The sequence below is a fragment of the Coptis chinensis genome, chromosome 1, assembly GCF_015680905.1.
Source record: "Coptis chinensis isolate HL-2020 chromosome 1, ASM1568090v1, whole genome shotgun sequence".
Classification (NCBI taxonomy): Eukaryota; Viridiplantae; Streptophyta; class Magnoliopsida; order Ranunculales; family Ranunculaceae; genus Coptis; species Coptis chinensis.
Window position 1 is genome coordinate 79,066,326 of NC_141456.1, and position 9,149 is coordinate 79,075,474.

The following is a 9,149-nucleotide window of genomic DNA, read 5'->3' on the forward strand; positions in this document are numbered from 1 at the left end:
ATGGATCTATACTACAGGTTGTAATGACATAATATAAGTATCCATATATCATTTGGAATGACATAGACCTATATTACGCCATTTGTAATAACATAAGAAAGCATCTCTAGTTGGTGGAGGCAAATCCCCATAGTTTGCCTCCACCAATGTGAATAGTCACTCTCAAAATCATCCCCAACTCTAAGTGGTAGCAGAAAAATCAAGTAAATAGTGGGACCCAATTTTATTTTAAAATTACTTTTTGTTAAAAGTAGGCCCCAAGTTAGTTTTTTAATTATTTAATTAAAAATTAATTTGGCCAAAAAAGTGGCGATATGTTTGTATGTCATTCTCAGTGTCGTATTGGTGCTTTACTTCTTAAAGTAACAAATGTAGGTTTTTCTCCAACACCAAGTCTAATTTATATATCATTTGGAATGACATATGACATATACATATATTAATGCCATTTGTAATGACATTGAGTAATATATCATTTGGAATGATATATATATATATATATATATATATATATATATATATATATATATATATATATTACTCCATTTATAATGACATAAAACCCATATGTTATTTGGAATGATATGGACCTATATTATGCAGTTGTAATAACATAAGTACCCATATATCATTTGGAATGATATAGACCTATATTACGTCATTTGTAATGACATAAGAGCATCTCTAGGCGGTGAGGCAAATCCCCATAGTTTGCCTCCACCAATGTGAATAGTCACTCACAAACTGTCCCCAACTCTAGATGGTAGCAACCAAATCAAGTAAATAGTGGGACCTAATTTTATTTTAAAATTATTTTTTGTTAAAAATGGTCCCCAAGTTGGTTTTTTAATTATTTAAAAATTAATTTGGCCAAAAAAGTGGCGATGGTTTGTATGTCATTCTCAATGTCATATTGGCGCTTTACTTCTTAAAGTAACATACGTAGGCTTTTCTCTAGCACCAAGTCTAATTTATATATCATTTGGAATGACATATACATATATTACGCCATTTATAATGACATTAGTACTAATATATCATTTGGAATGACATATATATATTACTCCATTTGTAATGATATAAGAACCCATATGTTATTTAGAATGATATGGACCTATACTACGCAGTTGTAGTGACATAAGTATCCATATATCATTTGGAATGACATAGACCTATATTACGTCATTTGTAATGACATAAAAGCATCTCTAGGTGGTGAGGCAAATCCCCACAGTTTGCCTCCACCAATGTGAATAGTCACTCACAAACCGTCCCCAACTCTAGGTGGTAGCAACCAACTCAAGTAAATAGTGGGACACAATTTTATTTTAAAATTATTTTTTGTTGAAAGTGGATCCCAAGTTAGTCTTTTTAATTATTTAAAATTAATTTGGCCAAAAGAGTGGCGATGGTTTGTTGAAAGAAAACCCTCGCAACACTCCCAAAGTCGCCCCTATAAGTTGAAAAGTCTAAAGAATACCCACACGACCATTGCTAAAGTCGCACGACACTCCTAATGTCGCGCCGCATCCGCAAACAAAATGCCAAATTTGCAAATACATATGCGAATAGAGGGGTTTGATGCTAGATTTGCCTCCATCTAGATATGGAATTTTGGTAAATTCCGAATTGGTGGAGGCAAACCCATGTATTTGCCTTCACCTAGAGATGCTAAGTACTCATATATCATTTGGAATGACATATATATATATATATATTACGCCATTTGTAATCACATTAGTACCAATATATCATTTGGAATGATATATGTATTACTCCATTTGTAATGACATAAGAACTCATATGTTATTTGGAATGATATGGACATATACTACACAGTTGTAATGACATAAGTACCCATATATTATTGGGTATGACATAGACTTATATTACGTCATTTGTAATGAGATAAGAGCATCTCTAGGTAGTGGAGGCAAATCCCCACACTTTGCCTCCACCAATATGAATAGTCACTCACAAACCGTCCCCAACTCTAAGTGGTAGCAACCAAATCAAATAAATAGTGGGACCCAATTTTATTTTAAAATTATTTTTTATTAAAAGTGAGCCCTAAGTTAGTTTTTTAATTATTTAAAAATTCTTTTGGCCAAAAAAGTGGCAATGGTTTGTTGAAAGAAAACCCTTGCGACAGTCCCAAAGTCGCCCTTATAAGTTGAAAAGTCAAAAAAATACTCACGAGACATTGCTAAAATCGCACAACACTCCCAATGTCGCACCGTATCCACAAACGAAATGTCAAATTTGCGAATACGAAAGCGAATAGAGTGGTTTGAGACTAGATTTGCCTCCACCTAGATATGGAATTTTGGTAGATTCCGAATTAGTAGAGACAAACCATGTATTTGCCTCCACCTAGAGAGTAGAGACGCTAAGTACCTATATATAATTTGGAATGGCACATACTTATATTACACCATTTGTAATCACATAAGTACAACCTTTGTTAATGTCATACCAAGTTTGGTCTCGTAACACTAAATTGAAAAAACAAGGCACTAACAGCATTTTGGTGTTACTTTTTCGAATGTTGATCCTCAACACCCTAACTTTTCCTTCCTATTTTAATGTCACATCAAGTTTCCTTTAGCAAAGAAAAAAAATGTATAATACAACCAAAATGGGCATATTCTGATGTCAACTGCCCCTTATTGCTATATGACGCATAATAATAAATAAATTGTTTTACCAAGAAAAAATTAATCGAAGTACAATTGATAATACTAAGATTATAAATATCACCTTACACATCTACATCAGTTTTAGCTGGATGTAATGTTGCTCATGTAGCAATAGCAAAACTTATGCCAATATATTCATCATATTTTAAGTTACGCTAATTATTTTCTTGTAAACTTAAGTATGTCATATGAAATGACATCAAAATTTAGGCATATATAATTTAAAACTACACCGATATATGCTACATATTCTGTCATAACTACCATATAACACATTTACTAACATATTAAGAGAAATCGTCTTCACTCCAAACGTGAGCTTAAAGGGCATTAGCTTCCTTATTCTTACCCCATCTAGGCTTAATTATACATTGAAAGATGTAATTGTAACATGTTGAGTCTACTTCTATCATCAATCTGGTGCAACTCTTCCTTGCAGCTTTTTCCGCAGTAAGTCAGCCTCAAAATACACCACTTGTCCTCGCCCAGTTGCTGAAACACTCACAACAGTTAAATCCTTATATTTGCAAATAAAGCCAAATCCACCTCTACCACATTGAGATACACAATTAAACCAAATAAGTTACTCAGCCTATAGTAAACATCGAAACTTTATATAACCAATCCACATTCTTTTAAAATGATATAACATAATAATATGCAGTACCAATCATAAGCCTAGCATGCATAATTATTAAGGTATGCATTTTCAATCCATAACAGACTTATAAATAAAATCCTTAGAATATAATTATACAAGTATTTGAACTAACATCATCAAGAGTAGAGTAATTGCGTTCAATAAAAGGTAGTTGAGTAGAAACACAAAGATCTAAATTAACCAACTTAATCACCACAACAAAACAATAATTAGAGATACTACACAAAATGTGCTATTGATAAAAAGGTGTTCATAACATGTACTAACATTAGATGCCTCAAACTGCTATAAGAAAAAACATACCAAATTAAACTGTAAAACGATGAAAAAGAACGCGTCTCTAATTTTTAAAATCGTCAACTAAAAATCAATGGCACAATCTATAAGGTGTTATATTAAGAACACAAAAGAACCATTAGATCTTGAGCTTCTAGTGATGAAGATGTAGGCTAGGAAATTTAACCTTACCAACAACTCAATTAGCCCCGAGAGTTAACATACGTTCATCAACAAAAGCATGATGTCTTGGTTAAAAAAATGAGATAATACAGCAGACCATGTCATTAATACCTTCAATAACTTTATCATAAAAATCTAGATAGTTTAAGGCATGTGATTCCTAATACAGCACATACTAAAGCAATGTAATTACCTCATGCGTTGATCCCCAGTACTAGAAAGCCATTCTGCGCAATGAATTGTAGCTTCAACATCCTGTAAAAGCAAGCAATGAGCAAATACTGTAAATTAAGGCCAAAGTAACATATTAACAGCTGAACTCAATGAAACACAAGAAGCTATTACTAGTGAATGAAGGTTGTGGCCTTGGGAATATTGATTAAGCAAAGAGTGTAGGTGTCACCAAAACTTCCCATGTAACTTTTCATTCATCAATACAAATTTTGCTCATTTAGAAAAAAAAACAAACCAAAAACAACACAAAAAATTTTAAAAAAAAAATGTAGTGATTGACATGTTACACAAGTATTGTTAAACATAAAGAATGGTGTGTCTTCTGTAAGTGGACGAACTCACCCTAAGCCTTTTGTAATTATGTAAGTTAGATATGGACATAATGAATAAAATGTAGCATAATTTCCACTCTGTTCAATGGTGAATGGAGCAATTTCAAGCATAACTATGTTCGTTCAAAACTCATAATGTTTCTATTTTTTTGCTCTAATAACGACTTTTTTCTTTCTTTTTCTTAATAGAAGAAATGTGTTTATTGATATGACCAAAAAAGATTATGTCAACCTTAATTAGCAAGAGACTAAAATCTTGAGCCCATGCACCCCAAACAACCGACCTAAACTAGATTACAAATACACAAAAACACCCCTGGGAGCCTCGAGATTAGCTTCGTTCCTTCCCTGCATCATCCTCGTCCTCCACTTCACACCTTTCTGCGCCCTCCCCCTCTTTAGTTCCAACCACTATCTCCATCACGAAATTGCCTTTACTCCGTTCACCACCAGTTGCCTTAACCCAGAAATTGGGTAATGGAAGAAAATCTTTTCTATGTACCACAAGCAAGCAACAGATCCAAAGAATAAATCCAAACAAGAATAGAAGGAATGCGAAGAATTATCATAAAAAAAATTCAATCCAGAGAACGTGAGGATATTCAAAGACCAATGAGGAAAAACGAACAACAAAGACAATGAGTATCAAAATTATCCAAGAGAAGACAAACCTTCCACCCATCCTTCTGGTGCATTGAGTGTTCTAACATTATTATCAAGAAGTTGTGTATGAGGTCTTCTATGTCGCCAATGTTGGCACCATGAGTATAACTGCTTGAACCTCTCTGCCAAAAAAGAAAAAAACATAATTTAGTATATTCGTATACAACTTGGGTATCACGTAGATGCATATATCACAGCATAATGTAACAGAAACAAACAGCCTTTTGCATCTAAAACAAAGATTTAACGGCAAGTGACTTTATAAGGTGATAAAGCTTCTAATGAATCGAAAATTCCCTCTCAAGTCTCCTTTTAAGTGTGGAATGCAGCCTTGAATAAAATCCCTACCATAGACAAACTTCGTCAAAAGAAAATTTTATTGTTAAGTACTTAATGCTTGTCTGATGGGGAGTCGGTCAGTCACACTCTCATCTAGTGTGTCTGGGAAGGTGTGATGGTTGCTCATCAATCTTTTGCTTGGGTAGGTCCCCAGTGGCGGTTGGTGAAAGATCTTCCAATATCCTGGACCTTAAGAAAGATCATTCTCCTGAGGTTTGCAGACTACGGAGTATATACCTTTTGAGATTATGTGGGGTTTGTGGATGAAAAGAGATACGTGAGGATATAATATGTGGGTAATATCGATTAATGGGGCTTGTGGCTTATTAACGATGATTTGGGAAGAGCGGAGGGACACCTTTTGGGAGCTTCATAGTCAGACTGCCGATTTTTTCTTTTACTTTTTTCTTTTGTAGTGTTTTTTTTTTTTATATATATTTCTTGTTCCTCTCATGTTGTATGTAAAATATTTGTCCTACATATTCCAGTCACCTTAATAATAAGATAATTATACTTATACAACTCTTAAATCAAGGGCCAATTTGCCTTACGGCCTTACCTCATGATTTGAAATTAGAACCTCTAGTATCCACTCTGGCCATTCCTCCATGCTAGTAAGTCTGCCTCTATTCTCCGGATGACTGCAAGCCAAAAACGCAAGATCCTAAAATCATGTAGAAAAAAAAAAGTTCAGGAACTAAAGCTGATATAGGATCTCAATAAGATTCTTCACAACAAAATTAATGAATAATACCACAACTTATCTTAGAGTTTTTCTTTTCTTCCCCCCCCCCCCCAAACACCAAAAAAAGAGGTTAGATGTAAACCCCACTGGAGTTTCAAATTTGGGCGTACAAGATAAATATCAAATCTTTTCTCTCGTAAGATCTATTCACAACGGACGGTCCACATACTTTCAGCTCTTTTGGAAAGGGTCGGAATTCTCGTATGAGCTAATTTATTCCGAGGATGGCTTCCATCGTAGGAGATCATATCCACCCGAAGTCATCCGAATTCAGCAAGTAGGAGCACTTTAGAACTCCAGTGAGAGGTTATGTCTAATTTTCAATAAATTAGGAGGGGGCGAGTCTAATTCCGGATTAGCAAGAAAAAGAGAGGGTAGTAAAACCTTATATGCACATGTCAATAAATTCTAGAGATTCATATCGATGAAAACGCGAGGCAAGCATTGAGCAGAAAATACCAGGCTGGAGACTTCAACCTGCACCTTTTTCTATATATTTGCCGAGTACTTTTAGAATGAGGTTTTGCTGAGGACTTTTAGAATGAGGTATACAGTCTCGAGCTCAAGGCTTAAGCCTTTATTGGTAAGAAACTTGGACCTCAACCACGGATTTTACAGCAGACATAGTACCAAATTTCACGCCAGACTAATGTATTAGATTGCCCAAGTTCCCATATTTTTGGCAAATCTATTGGATCATGTGTTGGCGAGATGAGGTATTGTAAAATTTACATTGATATATATTGCAATTTAGAAAAAAGTCAGTGGCAAAAGGAGGTCACAAAAGTTCACTCTTTATTTTTTTGATCGGTAAAAATCAATTCATTAATAATAACATAAAGATATAGTGTTACAAGTAATAGGCTAAGTAGCAAGGAGCTACTCAATGCCCAAGATTAATGAATTTGTATCCCAATTGCAAATAAAGTCTTGGTAGGTCACCCCCTTGAAACAAAGGTTAGCACATGCCCAATTGTGTAACTTCTCTTTGATCCCTTCCACTACCTTGTGGATATCTTTTTCTAGTTGCTCAAATATTCTTGTATTCCTCTCCTTCCACAAGTTCCAAACAATAGCTCTAGGGAGGTGATCTGCAATCAATGATGTTTTGTTAAAAAGTAGTTGTAGTATGAGTTTACTACTTAGTGCTTCTTGATGTTAGAAGGTGCCCAAGGAATGATGAGAAAAAGGAGTCCCAAATATTCTTCAAAAAGGAACAAGTAAGAAGAAGATGATCCACTCTCCTCACTCACTTTGCAAAGTGGGCAAACATTGTGGAGTTTCATACCTCTTCTATTCAAGACATCAATGGTTTTAATTCTCCCCAAGAAAGCAAGCCAACAAAAGAAAGCCACTTTAAATGGAAATGAATCTGCCCATATCTTTTTGTAAGGAAAGTCACGAATTATCTTTTCGTCTTCTAGGTTATGCAAAGCATACCCTTTAGTCAACACATGATGGAACGACCGCACCGAGAACTCCTCTTTGTTGTCCCACAACCAATTCCTTATATCCACGTCACCAAACTTTTCCCCCTCCTTATAAATACTAGCCAAAAATTATTCATAGGATTCAAATTCCCAATCATTTAAATCTCTTCTTAAAGTCACATTCCACTCAACTCTTTGCTCCCCTCGTTCCATGTAATCCAACACTAATGCTTTCTTGTAGTAACCAACACAAAGATATCACTAAAATTCTCCTTCAATGATACTTCACCTACCCAAATGTCTTCCCAAAATAAAATAGATTCTCCGGTGCCGGGTATGTAGGTGATACCTTTGACGAACTTGTTTCATCCATCCACAGTGCCCCTCCAGCACTCCAAAGAGTATTTCCATAAAAATTTGAAGGTTCCTTTACGATCCATTTGGTAGCCCCCTCAGCATATTTGTCCACCACCACCCTCCACCACAAATGCTCTTCTTCCTCTCCAAATCTCCACAACCATTTTGCCATCAATGCTTGATTCATAAGTAAGATGTGCTTGCACCCCAAACCTCCCTCATTTTTAGAAAGACAAAGCCGGTCCCACTTCACAAGATGAATTTTCTTTTCTCCACCCACACTATCCCATATAAAACCCCTAAACAACTTCTCTAGTTTCTTCATAACCGACAAAGGAATAGGGAACAAAGAGATAAAGTAGGTAGGGATATTAGACAAAGTGAACTTGACCAAGGTACATCTCCCGCCTTTAGATAAGCATTTAGACTTCCACCCCGCAAGCCTAGAAGCAATTTTTTCAATCACTTTCCGCCAAATAGCTATGGACTTGTTTCTAACTCCCAATGGCAATCCCAAATACGTCGTCGGCAACATCTCAACCTTACATCCCAACACATTTGCAATACCCATCAAGTTTTCCACTTCCCAATGCCATAAAGGATGGACTTGAATTGGACAAGTTGATTTTCAATCCCGAGCATAACTCAAACCAAGAAAGGAGATTTGTTATGGTAATAGTTTTCTCCATCGTGGCACTAGCAAAGAACATGGTGTCGTCTGCGAATTGCAAGTGAGAAATAGAAATAGCCCCCTCCTTATTAGATGCTTTAAACCCATCAAGGAGACCCTCATCCACCAAAGACGATATCATCCTACTAAGTACCTTAGTGCACATAATAAACAAAAAAGGTGAAAGAGGATCACCTTGTCTTAATCCTCTCGAGCTTCGAAAAAAGTCATGTGGGACACCATTGATAAATATAAAGAACCGAGCCATAGATATACCAACTCGAATCCACAAAAGTTCACTCATTAATATGATTTAGTTTAGGTCCTTTAGTTTATTTATAATTCAAAACAAGCTTTCACCTCCAAGTTATCCACCCACGTGTATAGTCCAAACAAAAGACAAGCCTACTATTTTACCATAAGATTTCTCAATGTGAGCACCAAAGACACGGCTCAGACATTCTAAGAACTAACACTAGGCAAGCAAAACAAGATTAGTCGTCTTCTTCTTTGCAATGTGTGCTTGCATCCCATGCTTTACGATTTTAAGTTTTATATCG